Source organism: Dermochelys coriacea, chromosome 3 (assembly GCF_009764565.3).
Source record: "Dermochelys coriacea isolate rDerCor1 chromosome 3, rDerCor1.pri.v4, whole genome shotgun sequence".
Taxonomy (NCBI): Eukaryota; Metazoa; Chordata; order Testudines; family Dermochelyidae; genus Dermochelys; species Dermochelys coriacea.
The window spans coordinates 192531603-192546639 of NC_050070.1; the positions used below are offsets into that span (position 1 = coordinate 192531603).

Here is a 15037-nt window from a genome sequence, read left to right on the forward strand (position 1 = left end):
TGGCAAATGTATGAAACAGAGTAAGAAAAACATTTTTAGATACTTTAGGTACACTACATTTGATGCTCTTCAGATCATAGACCCTCTCAGGGGAAATAGGTGGCACAATGAAATAAATTATGTAGAGTACATTTGTTTTGATTTTCAAGCACAGCTTCAACCAACTTCTCTAATGCAAAACGTAGAATACAACTAAATGCATGAAACTACTATACAATCATCATAGCCTGTGTTAGAATCTGAATAATGCAATGTGTTTCTTAAAAGCTTCAGTGAATCACAATATCAAGGTTTTCATTTTGATGCAATTTTCCTTGTTGAAGTCATTTTTTTTAAATCTCTCATATTAATGTACCCATAGAGTTGTTTTCATTTGTCTCTGTGTTCTGGTGACATTATGAACCACTTAAGCTTTGCTTGCATAATTGTAGATGTCACCAGAACCCATTACTGGAAACTAGCTTTCTTATACACAGTGCCCAGTTTTTAACACAGGAGCAGAATTCAGTTTATGTTCACCTAGTTATTTATGATAGCATAGAGGTGTAGAGTGCACTTATCACCCTTTGCTTGAAAGGCATCTGCTGCTTAGAAAGATAACATAACCAAAACAGATAATATTGCAGGAAGGTTGGCACAAAGATGTACATTCCTGCGGTTCTGAAGTTAGTTTCCATTTGCCAAAGAGAATGTGTGCGGGTAGCAAATTGAACTCAGTGGCTTCAATTTGCCAAGCTCAAAATCTCTTATTTTAATATTAATAATGGATGTTCAGAATTAACTCAAAGCATGCATTTTTGTAGTAGTCAGAAATCTAATTGATCTAAAAATGCCACAGCTGAGGCTAACTACAGGAGAAGCTACTTCCTAAAGTACGTGGAATGTATATAATTTACCAGTTGAGAATCTGCCCAGTGTGGTTGCAGTCTGGTTCTCGCAAAGTTTGCTGCATTCTGAACTGCCAGATTTCCACTACTAATGTTTCTTAAACCTATCACTAGCAACAGTCAATCAAATATACATTCAGAGAAGTTTTGTGGTGCTTTTAAAGTGCATTGCGGGCCAGCTTTCTGCTTCTTATAGCCACTTCTCCCACTGCACAGGCCAATTCTCTAAAGTCATTTAAATGCTTTGGCCCCAATCCTGCAATACAGCCACACGAGCAGAAGCCTGGAGCTGCGTAGAGCACCACTGACGTCAGTGGGGTTGAGAGCTGGCACTGGCTTCTGTCTGAGTGAATCTTAACGCAGGCTCAGGACCTTAGTTTAGCTAGAGATAAAACAACCAAGGTTCTTCAGGAAGTCAGGGTTGCTGAAGGGAGTAAAGAGTACCCATGCCTCAAATACCTTATGGCATTAAATTTCTTAAACTGCCATTGGACGTTTTTGCTGCAGACTAATTTATGCTTCCTATGTCAAACCCTATTTGTTAACAAGAACATATATTTACAAGGCATCCCACACCCAAAGGCATGAATAATCTGGTACCTTCGGTCTCAAAGGTTAGCTCTAATATGAAGCCATGGGACTGATGACTAATGAGTACAATGGAAATAAACACTTGGACTCAGACATCATAAAATATAGACAGTGGGGCCATAAATGCTCTCTTTTTCATGTCATTTTTGCAGCAAAACAGAGCATTTTTGTCAGCCCAAAATCATCAATTATTTTTGCTCTTCCCACGGCCTGTTCCTCCCCTGCAGGATACGAGTTACTATCACTGAGATCAGTGCAAGCTGTTTGTGTCCTGAGGGGGAGAAGAACTGGGCCCCAGCTGCATGAGACCAAGAAAGAGATTCTCATGGAAGAATCACTGGAGAAGCAGGAGGGAGGGCTGCAATAACAGCACCCTCCGAATCCAAGGGTTCCTAGATTCTAAAGAGGACAGATATAACAGGAGCTTTATAATTCCACTACAAGCTCTGAATAAGGAAAGTGGGGAAAACCCTAATGACTGATCTACAGAATAGAGATGTAACAAAGAGGGCCTAGGGTTAGGGGCAAACTGTGCCTCGTATGAACAGGCACTGCCCTCTGTGAGGGTGGTGCAGAGAAGTAGACCAGCTGCATCATCTCTTATGGGGTGCACCATTCACTTCTCTCCTTGGCCATCCAGCTCTGCTTGTCTGTGTCCCACCTCAGAGGGCATTAGTAGGGAGCAGTCCCTGCCTGCGTAAATGTGCAGGGACTAAATACAACAGCAATATAAGCCTAGAGTTAGTGGGACTTGCATCAGCTGACCTGTGTCAGAGAACCCTGGGCTTGAGCATCTACACTGCATTTTAACCCTAGGTTAAGAATTTTCTGACCTGTGCTCTAATCTACGGCTCTGGCGACCACGCTGCAGAGCACAGACCCAAGTCAAAGTCAACATATCTCAAAGTACCTAGCCCCTCAGCCCCACTGTCAGCACTCTAGTCCTGGGAACATGGTGCACTGTGGGGAAAAACTCTACTGCCCACCCTGTTTCCTAACTGTGGATGTGCCATTGATGGGACTCAGGTGCCCATAAGGAGCACACGAGTACATAAACTTAGGTCTTTGGTGGCTGTCTCAGTAGAATGACTGCAGTCTGAGAAGGCTTTATATTGAACTACCATCTAATTCAGTGGCCCCCAAACTGTGGGGTGGAAGGAATGTTCAGGGGGTGCAGCATGGTCTGGGTCAGCCCCACGGGGGATTGGGAGGAAGTGCCCCCCAGCTCTGCTCCAGCCTCAGCCCCGCTCTGGCTCCAGCCTCACCCCCCACCCTCGGGCCTTGGCCATAGTCCCTGGCTCCGACCGTGACTCTGCTCCCAGCTGCGGCCCCAGCTGCAGCTCTGGGTCCGGCCTCAGCCCCCAGCTCCCAGCCTTGGCCCAGGTGCTGCCCTATCTGCAGCTCAGTCCCCAGCTCCTCGCCTCATGACCTAGCTGCAGTCCTGCTCCCAGCCCCAGCCCAAGCTGCATCTCTGGCCCTGGCCTCAGCCCCCAGCTCCAGGTCTCAGGACCTAGCCACAGCTCCGCACCCAGCCCCCGCTCCCAGCTCTGCTCCAGGCTGCGGCCCTGGGCCCAGCCTGGACCGCGGCTCTCCTCCCAACCCAGCTCCCAAACATGGCTCCAGATTTTGTTACAGGCAAGAGGAGGGTGACAGAAAAAGTTTGGGGACCACTGATCTAATCTGAGAATTGGGCTCTCCACCTCTAGGAGGAGTCACATTGGCAAGAAAATGCCCATATGCTCCTGTTCTGAGTTTAATTAGGACATTGGTGTCCACGGCTGTCAAACTGTTAAAATGAAACTTTGCAATTCTTAATTTTGAAAATGGGATGTTCAGTGAAGGTGCTTTTGTTTGGTTGTTTTTATTTATTTTTGTCTGTTTTGACATAAAATGTAGGTTACAGAGGAAAAACACACACACACACCCCTGCCTGGCTGCCAGCTGCGGAGCAGTGAAGTGCATCCCCAGGGAGGCAGGAATCAGAGATCCCCGGGATGCTGTTGGGAAGCTTGGGGGCTGGCTCCCACTCACTGCCCTAACAGAGCACACTGTCTGAGCGCCCCTGCACACGCAGCCCCAGGGACAGTGGGGGGCGGGAGCAGGCACTAGGAACAGAGAGCGACCAAGTTGCTGCCCTGCAGGGAGGGTGAGAGGCAGGGCTCCTGGCTCAGCATGGCCGAGGGAGGGATGACCCCCAACATCCTGGCAGCCAGGAGCTGCCTCCTGCCTGTCAGCTTTGCTTCCTGCTCTGGGCAAGCTCCATGCAGCAGCGAGAAGAGGAAGCCGGAGTCACTGCTGCCATCGCAGGAGGAGCAGGAAGGGGGAATGTGCTCGGCCAGGCTGTAAAGGCACTTTTGGCTGCTGTGCTGGCTGCCTGCAGTGTTGCTCGTCTGCTGCCGGGAACTCTGGGATACATCCAGAGGGCTTCCAGGACCCAAGTTAAGCCGGGGCCATGTGCACAGAGGAAAGCAATAGGTCTCAAACTCTAGGTCCCAGCTTAACACAGGCTTGGATCCTCCAGCCCTTCAGAGTGTTGGGACCCAGGATCTGAGACCAAGGTTAGCACATTTGCATTGTGGATGCCAGGGGGAATGGGGCTGGCTTGAGCCCAGGCTCAGAGCCAGGCTTAAACTGTTATGTAGACATAAACTATGTCTGGCACCAGCACAGGGGCACACAAATTGGGAGAAGACTCCTTGTACCCTGCACATTGGCAAGGCATTGGGTTTAATGTACTGTTCTATTCCTAGCTCCAGCTAAGACATCATGTAACGCCGAAAGACCCATCGTCAGCAGGCGGGATCAAACCTGGGACCTCTGTGCATGATCCTCTACTTCATGAGCTAAAATCCAACTGGCTCTTAGCTAAGGCTGTAGAGCAGACTCATTTTCTCTCTCTCTCTCTCTAAGTGGTCTCAGTGCCACTAGATGGGACAGAACACCACGCCCAGAAAGTGTGTGGGTTCCAATCACACCCACCAAATAGCCCATTAAAAGAATCCTCAGAGGAAAAAGAAGTTAAGTGCGTAGTGGGTGCTACCATACATAACCATTGAGTAGGCAGTTTGCCTGTGAGCCTCTTTGCCTGCAGATTGCAGCATGTCCATATCTTACTAAGTACAGTTGTAGCATTTTTACACTTGTAGAACCTCCTGCAGCTCCTGTCCATGAAGATGTTATTGGAGGTTGGAGAGCTATAATGCCTTTTCATTCTCACTCTTCTCCTAGGCCTTCTGTATAAAATGTAGAATAAGGAAGATTGGGGCCCCTTTATTTCTGAAATCGTAGCGAACCTCTCGGATTCTATTTTAAATCACAAATGGTTATCAATTTTCCAAAGGCACCATCCAGTGCAAGGACCCAAAACTGCTATCTGGATGGCAGGTGAGACAAGTCATCTGTAGCCACTGATCCATTTAAAGACTTCCTGAAATAACTGCACTGGAGAATAGACCAAACTGCAAACTTTTTGGTGTTCTCAGGACCTGACTGTAACTTACTGCCCTGGCCACAGACTGTTTACATCCTTTTATCAAAGGATAATTTGCTTATGACCTGTCTACACAGGGACACTCTGGTGAAATAAGTTGGGGTGTGAATTTAAAGCACAATAGATATTCTGCTCTCACTCTCTTATTTCTCACTAAGATTGTCTTTGTTCAGTTCAGATTCCAATGTGGATTAAACTGAACTGCACAAAAGCACTCATAAGGTATATGTCTATACTGAAGGTGGAGGGATAATTTCCAGCTCAGGTAGACAAACCCACGCTAGGTTTGATTATCCCTCCACCTCCCATATGACAAACCTTATGAGTACTTTTTTGCAGTTCCGTGGCTTCATGGGTGATGGGTCGGGCTAGCTACACAAGTACAATCACAGCTGAAACCCTAAATACATACTTAGAGTGGCTAGACCCATCCCACCACTCACATAGCCACAGCTACTCTGCTATTTTTAGTGTGCTAGCTTAATCAAAGCCAGCATGAGTATGTCTGCCCATGCTAGAAATTACACCTCTAGCTCCTGTATAGACATACCCAGAGGGTGCAATAAGAATATCCAGACAGGGTGCTGATGTGGAATAGCTATTCCAGGCTATTTCCCCATGTAGACAAGCCCTTAGAGAAACTTCTATGAGATCTAAGCATTGAAGTGAGGGATAGAATCAAATCTATATGGTTTTGCATTTATTTCTTAGTTAGTTCTATGCATTCTGAAAATTTCTCACAACACCCAAGTGTTCACATCCCAAGCAGTTTGGTGGGTGTGAGCTATCAGTCGTGTTTAGCTTTGATGGCAAGGTATAGAACTGCTTAAGCAGTTTCATTGGTGTTTCTCTAACAGTTTTGTGGCCTCACGTTTTGAGTGCTTTTGATTTTCGTACTCATGGCAGGCTTTACCTCCTTGGTTTCCCCTTTGAATAAACATTGGATGGCCTCTGATCTGAGGCGTTTACAATCTAAAGATGGCATATTCTTGTCCTACAGAACATGTTAAAGTGTTAAACCTTACATTTCATACATCATTGACAAAGTGTTAAACTCTACATTTCATACACCATTGCCAAATTCTGCTTGCCATTATGTTGCTGTATATCTGGTGTAACTCCCTTGACTTCAAAGCACTTGTTACATCATTCGGTTTCACTGGAGTTATAGCAGATATACACTGGCGTGAGTGAGAAAAATTTGACCCACTATCTATAAAATAGGCCAAAATGTAAAGTGATCCCAATATGGAAAAGATAGTCCTATTGATGCACTATTTCAGCCTTATTACTACAGCTAATTAAAAAAAAACAATTATTTTTCACAGAAAATTTTTTAATTTAAAAACCATTGTGAATTTTTTCTTTTAAAAAAAAATGAAAAAATGAAACAATTTTTGTTTTGAGATGTTGTTTTTGGGTTTAAAATGGGGTTTAGTACAAATTTTGGTTTAGTAAAAGTAAAAAATTTTTACTGTAAAGTTTTCAGTTTTCAGTGTCTGTCTTGTCGGGGAAAAAATGGAAGATTCCAACTAAAATGAAAAATGTTTGTGAAATGCAAAACCTTTCATTTTGTTGAAAAGCCATTTTTCATCACAAAAATGTGAACCAAAAAATATGAACCAGCTCTAATTATTACCACAGAATTAAGAACTTCTAGAATTTGAAACTACTGAAACCTGTTTCCCTTTCATATATACCGGAGGCTCTCTCTGAAGTTCTTGAAAGCATTGCTCATGTGCTCTAATACTAAATAAGCACACTTGTGGGACATGATACTCATTTTCTTCTACTGCGGTCAGAAATTTAACTTGATTTTTGTTTATTGCTGTCAGTGAAATTTCAGCATGCAGACCATAAAGCTTTTAGATAATGGCAGACAAATAGGCGCTGACTCCAAGGGTGCTCTGGGGCTGGAGCACCCACAGGGAAAAATTAGCGGGTACTTTGCACCCACAAGCAGCCAAGCTCTCCTCCCCGCCCACCCCACCTCCTCCCCGAGTGCGCTGCATCTCCGCTCCTTTGCCTACCTCCCAGCCTGCCCGGCTGCCACCATTAGCAAGCTCTGGGGGGTGGGGGGAGGAGGAGGAGCGGGAACATGGCGCTCAGGGGAGGAGGCGGGGAAGAGGCGGGGATTTGGGGAAGGGGTTGGAATAGGGGCAGGGAGGGGCAGAGTGGGGTCAGGGATTTTGGGGAAGGGATTGGGATGGCGCAGGGCAGGGGCGGGAAGTCATGGAAGGGGTGGAGTGGGGGCAAGGCCAGGGGCAGGGCGGAAGTCGAGCTCTCATGAGGAAGAGGGGAAGTTGGCGCCTACAGGCAGACCCATCTTTAACACAACTTAAAACAGATTAAAGAGAGTCACTAATAAAATGGTTAATAAAAAACATGCATGGAAGCTTATGCTTTTGCTAATTAATCATCAAAAACAGCTCCAAGCACAGTGCCTGTATATACTCTTGTTAAATAGGCAATCAGACACCACAGTACTGGGACCTTTAATAATGTATTTCCTTGTAGTACCTTATTCCGCCACTAGATGTGGCTGTGCTATAACGAGTTCCAGATAGGGTGTGGTCCCTTATTACAAAGCTAGAACTTGATCCTCTGGATGCCTGTTGTCCTAGTAGTGTTCTTAAATAAACGCCTCCAGTTTAAAACACCCTGTGAGTCTCCATAGCAGTGGTTCTCAACCTATTTACCATTGTGGGGCACATATGCAGCTCTCTAAGTGCTGTGTGGGCCACGTCCAACAATATATACACTAGCTGTACATCTACAAAAAAATAAAGTTTAGTATTTGTTACATGACAGCAATACAATTCAAATCGATACAACACCTTTCATTTCAACACTGGCAAATGTCTACCAAGAGCATTTTAAATTAGCAAAATAAGTCAAAACATCAACTGTTAAAATTAATTAATTTACTGTAAGGGTGGCGTGGCATGGTGTATTGTCACCCTCACTTCCGCTCTGCTGCTGGTGGTGTGGCAGAGCTGAGCACCCAGAGAGCAGGGCTGCTGAGCCTGTCTGAAAAGATGGGGGGCCCTGCCTGGTGCAGGGCGCCCCCACAACTAGGGGCCCCCACAACTAGGGGGCCCCATCATCCAATCCCCATGGGACTGTCCCCGCAGCATCCAGACCTCCCCAATATGCATTGGTGGTATAGTGGTGAGCATAGCTGCCTTCCAAGCAGTTGACCTGGGTTCGATTCCCAGCCAATGCAGTGATATGATGTTTGGGGGAAGGGATAGCTCAGTGGTTTGAGCATTGGCCTGCTAAACCCAGGGTTGTGAGTTCAATCCTTGAAGGGGCAATTTAGGGATCTGGGGCAAAAATTGGGGATTGGTCATGCTTTGAGCAGGGGGTTGGACTAGATGACTTCCTGAGGTCCCTTCCCACCCTGATATTCTATGATTCTAACACTGGACTGGCACATGTGCCAGCTGTGTGCTGATTGGGCCAGAAGTGGCCCGTGGACCGCAGGTTGAGAACCACTGCTCTATAGCATGACAGGGACCATGAAAATTCCTAGACAGATATATAGAGGATGGCAAACAAAGTTGGCTTCTGCCATCTGAATGTTGTAAAGAATATGTAAAAGAATCACAATTATGAAAAGTTGTTTTATATGATAATTTCAGATAACTTTGCCCAAATAAAATAGAGATCATGTATAATAATTTTGATTTGATTAGTCCACAGCTGTCTGTCACAGCAACCTCCTCTTCAGGCAATATAAGACTAATGCCTGGAATGTGTCAAGACTAATATATCAAAAATGGAAACAAAGGAATGGAAGAAAATTTGTCATTTTAAGCCAACAAGCTTCAATCTCAATTGGATCACTCAATTTACTTAATTCTCCACCAAATCCACTATGCCTAAAAGGCTTAAAAGAAAAATTCTCAGTGCAGAGTTGCAAGCATATGTCAAAAGCAATAAGCAGATTCAAATTAGTAGAGGTACTGAGTCACTTTATAGTCAAACAATTTGTAATCTGCAGTGAATCAGAACAAACAGAAACTGAGTTTACAATTAAAATATAAAAACAAGCCAAATGGCTCCAATGATTTATATATTTCCCAAAATTGACATATGTTGATGGCTGCTACAAGAGAACATGAACAGATTAGGGCAGGATACATATAATCCAAAGAAGTGAGCACTTGTAGGGACAATCATATTTTTCAAAAGGGTAAATCACTGCATATTTGCTAGCGAACAGGAGAGGCTAACAGGGGAGTTTTGCGAGGGGGTTCTCCAGTTGAAGAAGGAGCGATTACGTGATCCTTTGGATAAGTTTGTTGTCTGTGTTTGTGGTGTGCTTCCTGCTTGACTGAAATATACCGTGTGGTCTGTTTGTTTGGGGGATTGTGTGCTGAGCCTAGCGGCCTGCTATGCAAAGCTGAGATCCTTCTTAAAAAGGCTTTGATCCTTAAACCCTTTAGCACCCGTCAACCCTTAACCAGGGGCAGGGCTATTCAGGAAGACCAGGGCTTTAAAAAGCCCTGGGTACATGTCACTTCAGAATGGGATGCAGAGATAAAGTTTCTGGACACCTTAAATGATGCTTCTCAGAGCAGCTAGTCCTGGAACCCACAAGAGGAGAAGCAATTTTTGCTTAAGCCTAAGTGGAGCAGAGGACCTGGTCCAAGAAGTGATTATAGCTGGACCACTTGGTAATAGTGACCATAATATAATTAAATTTAGCATCGCTGGGGGTGGGGAAGGGGACACCATAGCAGCCCAACACTGTAACATTTAATTTCAGAAAAGGGGACTACACAAAAATGAGGAAGTCAATTAAACAGAAATTAAAAGATACAGTGCCAAAAGTGAAATCCCTGCAAGCTGCATGGAAACTTTTTAAAGACACAATAATAGAAGCTCAACTTAAATGTATACCCAAAAATAAAAACCATAGTAAGAGAACCAAAAAAGTGCCACTGGGGCTAAATGACAAAGTAAAAGAAGCAGTGAGAGACAAAAAGCCATTCTTTAAAAGGTAGAAGTTAAATCCTAGAAAGGAAAATAGAAAGGAGCATAAACTCTGCCAAATTAAGTGTAAAAATATAATTAGGAAGTCCAAAAAAGAATTTTAAGAACAGCTAGCCAAAAACTCAAAAAAGTAATAGCCAAAAACTTTTTAAGTACATCAGAAACAGGAAGCCTGCTAAACAACCAGTTGGGCCACTGGACGATTGAGATGCTAAAGGAGCACTCAAGGATGATAAGGCCATTGCAGAGAAACTAAATGAATTCTTTTCATCCGTCCTCATGGCTGAGGACGTAAGGGAGATTCCCAAACCTGAGCCATTCTTTTGGGGTGACAAATCTGAGGAATTGTCCCAGGTTGAAGTGTCATTAGATGAGGTTTGGGAACAAATTGATAAACTAAACAGTAATAAATTCCCAGGACCAGATGGTATTCACCCAAGAGTTCTGAAGGAACTCAAATGTGAAATTGCAGAACTACTAACTGTAGTTTGTAACCTATCATTTAAATCAGCTTCTGTACCAAATGACTGGAGGATAGCTAATATGATGCCAATTTTTCAAAAGGGTGATCCCAGCAATTACAGGCCAGTAAGCCTGACTTCAGTACCGGGCAAACTGGTTGCAAGTATAGTAAAGAACAAAATTGTCAGACACATAGCTGAACATAATTTGTTGGAGAAAAGTCAACATGGTTTTAGTAAAGGGAAATCATGTCTCACCAATCTACTAGAATTCTCTGATGGGGTCAACAAGCATGTGGACAAGGGGGATCCAGTGGATATAGTGTACTTAGATTTTCAGAAAGCCTTTGACAAGATCCCTGACTAAAGGCTCTTAAGCAAAGTAAGCTCTCACAGGATAAGAGGGAAGGTCCTCTCCTGGATCAGTAACTGGTTAAAAGATAAGAAACAAAGGGTAGGAATAAATGGTCAGTTTTCAGAATGGAGAGAGATAAATAGTGGTATCCCCCAGGGCTCTGGTACTGGGACCAGTCCTATTCAACATATTCATAAATGATCTGAAAAAAGGGGTAAACAGTGAGGTGGCAAAATTTGCATATGATACAAAACTACTCAAGATAGTTAAGTCACAGGCAGACTGCAAAGAGTTAAAAAGGGATCTCACAAAACTGGGTGACTGGGCAACAAAATGGCACATGAAATTCAATGTTTATAAATGCAAAGTAATGCAGATTGGAAAACATAATGCCAACTATACATATAAAATGATGGGGTCTAAATTAGCTATGACCATTCAAGAAGGATCTTGGTGTCATTGTGGATAGTTCTCTGAAAATATTCACTCAATCTACAGTGGCAGTCAAAACAATGAAAAGAATGTTGGGAATCATTAAGGTGCCACCGGACTCCTTGTTGTTTTTGTGGATACCGACTAACACGGCTACCCCTTGATATTTAAGAAAGGGATAGATAATAAGACAGAAAATATCATATTGCCTCTATATAAATCCATGGTATGCCCACATCTTGAATACTTCATGCAGATGTGGTCACTCCATATCAAAAAAGATATACTGGAATTGGAAAACGTTCAAAAAAGGGCAACAAAGATTATTAGGGGTATGGAACAGCTTCTGTATGAGGAGAGATTAATAAGACTGGGAGTTTTCAGCTTGGAAAAGAGACGGCTAAGGGGAAATATGATAGAGGTCTATAAAAGCATGACTGGTGTGGAGAAAATAAATGAGGAAGTGTTATTTACTCTCTCTCATAACATAAGAATTAGGGGTCACCAAAGGAAATTAATATGCAGCAGGTTAAAACAAATAAAAGGAATTATTTTTCATACAACACACAGTCAACCTGTGAAACTCCTTGCCAGAGGATGTTGTGAAGTCCAAGACTATAATAGTTTTCAAAAAAAGAACTAGATAAATTCATGGAGGATAGGTCCATCAATAGCTATTAGCCAGAATGGCCAGGGATGGTGTCCTTAGACTCTGTTTGCCAGAAGCTGGGAAGGGCGACAGGGGATGGATGACTTGATGATTACTTGTTCTGTTCATGCCCTCTGGGGCATCTGACATTGGCCATTGTCGGAAGACAGGATACTTGGCTAGACTGACCTTTGGTCTGGCCCAGTATGGCCGTTCTTATGTTCTTATTTTAAAAAACAGATGCTCATGTCATACCCTCCATGCAAAAAAATCCATGGAGACAGCTAGAAACTCTGGGAAAATCTCCATGAGCTACACATTTACTGATGAGCTACACACTCAGAAGGGTGTTGAGTTTGACCCTTATGTCAAGGTCGGGAGCCATGGACTCAAGAGGCTATCATAGAGATACAGGGTTGAGCACTCTGTCCTTTCATGAGTGGCTATGGTATCTAAATGCCTTCTGGTGATACATATGAATTCAGGGTGGGAGATGCCTCAGAGTGGCTTTCTCCTAGTTCATCCCTCCTTCATCCTACATCACAACCCCTGGATTCATCAGGGGAAGAACTGCCAATGCCTTTTCAGCTCATCTCCTCCTATGGGCTGTCCTGTCCTTTGATTACTAACTGTGTGATGGCTCTAAACAACCATCAATGTGATGAAAGGGAGTGAATAAGGAGAACTGTCTACCAACAGCTACACCCTAAGACACTGGAAGGAAGCAGCTCCTACTTCACCCTTGTGCAGTGGGCAGCGTGTGCACTCTACATTGTGATGACCCAGTTCAGGTGGCCAGTGCAGAGAGAGGGAAGTCAGATCATAGCCTGCCCCAATCCCAACCACCCTTGCTCCTTTTGGGAAGGTTTGCGCCATTGCAGATTGTAGACTCCTATTCTCTCAGCATTCTAGGAGGACAGTGAGTGGACTTGGACAAACTCACTGTTATGACATACTTTCCAATTAATTGTTCAAACACTAGACTCTTCAAATCTACATATTTAAGTGCTATCTTTAGAAAGCAGGAAAACAGCAAGCGTGACAAAGGAGGACCTACTGTGAAAACATAAGAAACCAAAAAAGCATCTCACACAAACAACAAAGGTCTAATGAAAAGCCCCAAAGTTAAAGAACAACACATTTTTAAACATAAATTATGGTACTTTTTTCCCTAGAAAAGGTATAACCTAGGAATAACCTAGCTCTAAAATAATAACTGAGATTCTGAGTTGTAAAACATACCTTACAATCTCCATATTTCATGCAAAATGAGATGGTCACTGGTAAAGAGCTCAGTCTATTTTGCTTGTCAAAGAGAAGTTTAAGAAGTGATATGTTTTCTGTATAAGTACCCACACAGAGAGAAGACATCTTATAACAGAGGGCTCTTTAATCTAGCAGGCAAAGGCATATGAAGAGCCAGTGGCTGGTCAAAAAAATTTGAACTTAAAATAAGGCTCAAATTTTTAACAGCAAGGATAATTAACCATTGAACAATTTTATCAAAGGATGTGGTTGATTCTCCATCACTTGGAGTCTTTGAGTCAAGATTATGTCTTTCTAAAAAATATCCTTTAACTCAATGAGAAGTTATTGGGTTAGATGCAAGAATTACTAGGTGAAATTCTATGGCCTGTGTTATGCAGAGAGTGGGGTGAGAAGATGAAATTGATTCCTTCTGGCTTTTGAGTCTGTGAAATAGAAACCCAACATTCTATTCCAGGTGAAAGACAGACTGAAATCCTGATGTTAATCAGCAATGGGTGAACATCAAAAGGTGCAGAGATAAACAAAATATCTGAATTTTTGGTTCAGATAAACAAAATATCTGAATTTTTGGGAGCACCCTATGGCTCCAACTCTGTAACACAATACTCCAGTACCATTCCTACCCCTCCCCATGTCCTCTCAATAGACCATGGGCCAAGATCCTCAGCACTGTTAAGTCAGCTTTGCAGAGCTCTGGTAATACAAAGCAAACTTAAAGCTTGCTATATAGGAGCTTTTGCCAGTGAGAAGATGGTATGGTGGGAGTGCAGCTGCACTCTAAGGGTCTCCAGGTGTCTGATGGAACCCTTAGGCGCTGTTGTAGCTTGCTGACAGCAGCCCTGAGGACCAAGGATCAGATGCACATAACTATAGATTAATAAAGTGGCACATCTCTAAATGCAATTACTTAACATTTGCAGCTTCCCATGGTTGTGGCATAATATTCAGCAGTTTCAATTGAGATTTGGGTTTGCTCAACCCTGCACTCCAGAGCTGCAAACCTGCATAATTCAAAAGAGATGTAAATGGTTACACAAACCCTTCTGGGGCAAAATCCACCCATCTCCCAGGGTTCACAACAAGTCTCACATTGTTGTCTATCAAATGAAGTGGTATTTCTGCCTTGGTGCTATTTTTCTTTTTCTTACAAGTAATGAACAATGCTACGCCATTGTGAACCCCAGCCATGGGTTACTCTGTCCCTGTGCGACTTATTATGTCTTTCAATTTTAATGAGGGTTAAAATATGCACAACAATTCAAACATAAAAACTGAATGAAAAAATATCACCTACTTTTTTTTAATTCAAATTGTATTCTTAATGGTGCTTTCTGTAGTTTTTAAACAATTTACAATTCACTGAACTTCAGCAAATGAGATCTTTGCAAATACAGGCACTCTGAGAGCTTAATAACCACATTTCACTAATTTCTACCTCCTCTCTTAGGGACCTAAGATGTTTTTAAATTACTGCTTCCTCTCACAACCTAATTTTCATCCATAATTAAAGAGAAAAACTCAAGAGCGGAGGAGCCATAAACAGGTTTTTAATAGTGAAGAATTTGTAAACGTGATAGGAAATACAATTTCATTTCAAAGCATGTGCTAGGTATTTATATGAAATTATTTCCAATGTTAGTAGAAAATGAATATAAAACTAGAGTTAAGTGGGTATCCAAATGCCCATGTGACAGCAGGAACACTCAGGGTACCTAAGAATACTTGCAAATTCCACTGAACTGACAGGCAGTCACTTTGTTTTTAATATCTATTAATGAAATGTCATCGCTAATAGATGGTACTTTATTAAGGATTATCTCAACAACAAGAAATCTAAGCCATCCAATGCTGTATTATCGCTAAAGTGACTTTGAATCAATTTCCAAAATTTATGAAAAACAA

General features: G+C 42.9%; 1 non-coding gene across 1 annotated transcript; it reads left to right on the top strand.

Annotated features, from left to right (window-relative positions):
• The first annotated feature begins 8122 nt into the window (after positions 1–8122).
• Positions 8123–8194, top strand: TRNAG-UCC. Its single transcript has one exon. It is a non-coding gene; the product is annotated as a tRNA-Gly (tRNA).
• The last annotated feature ends 6843 nt before the right edge of the window (positions 8195–15037 follow it).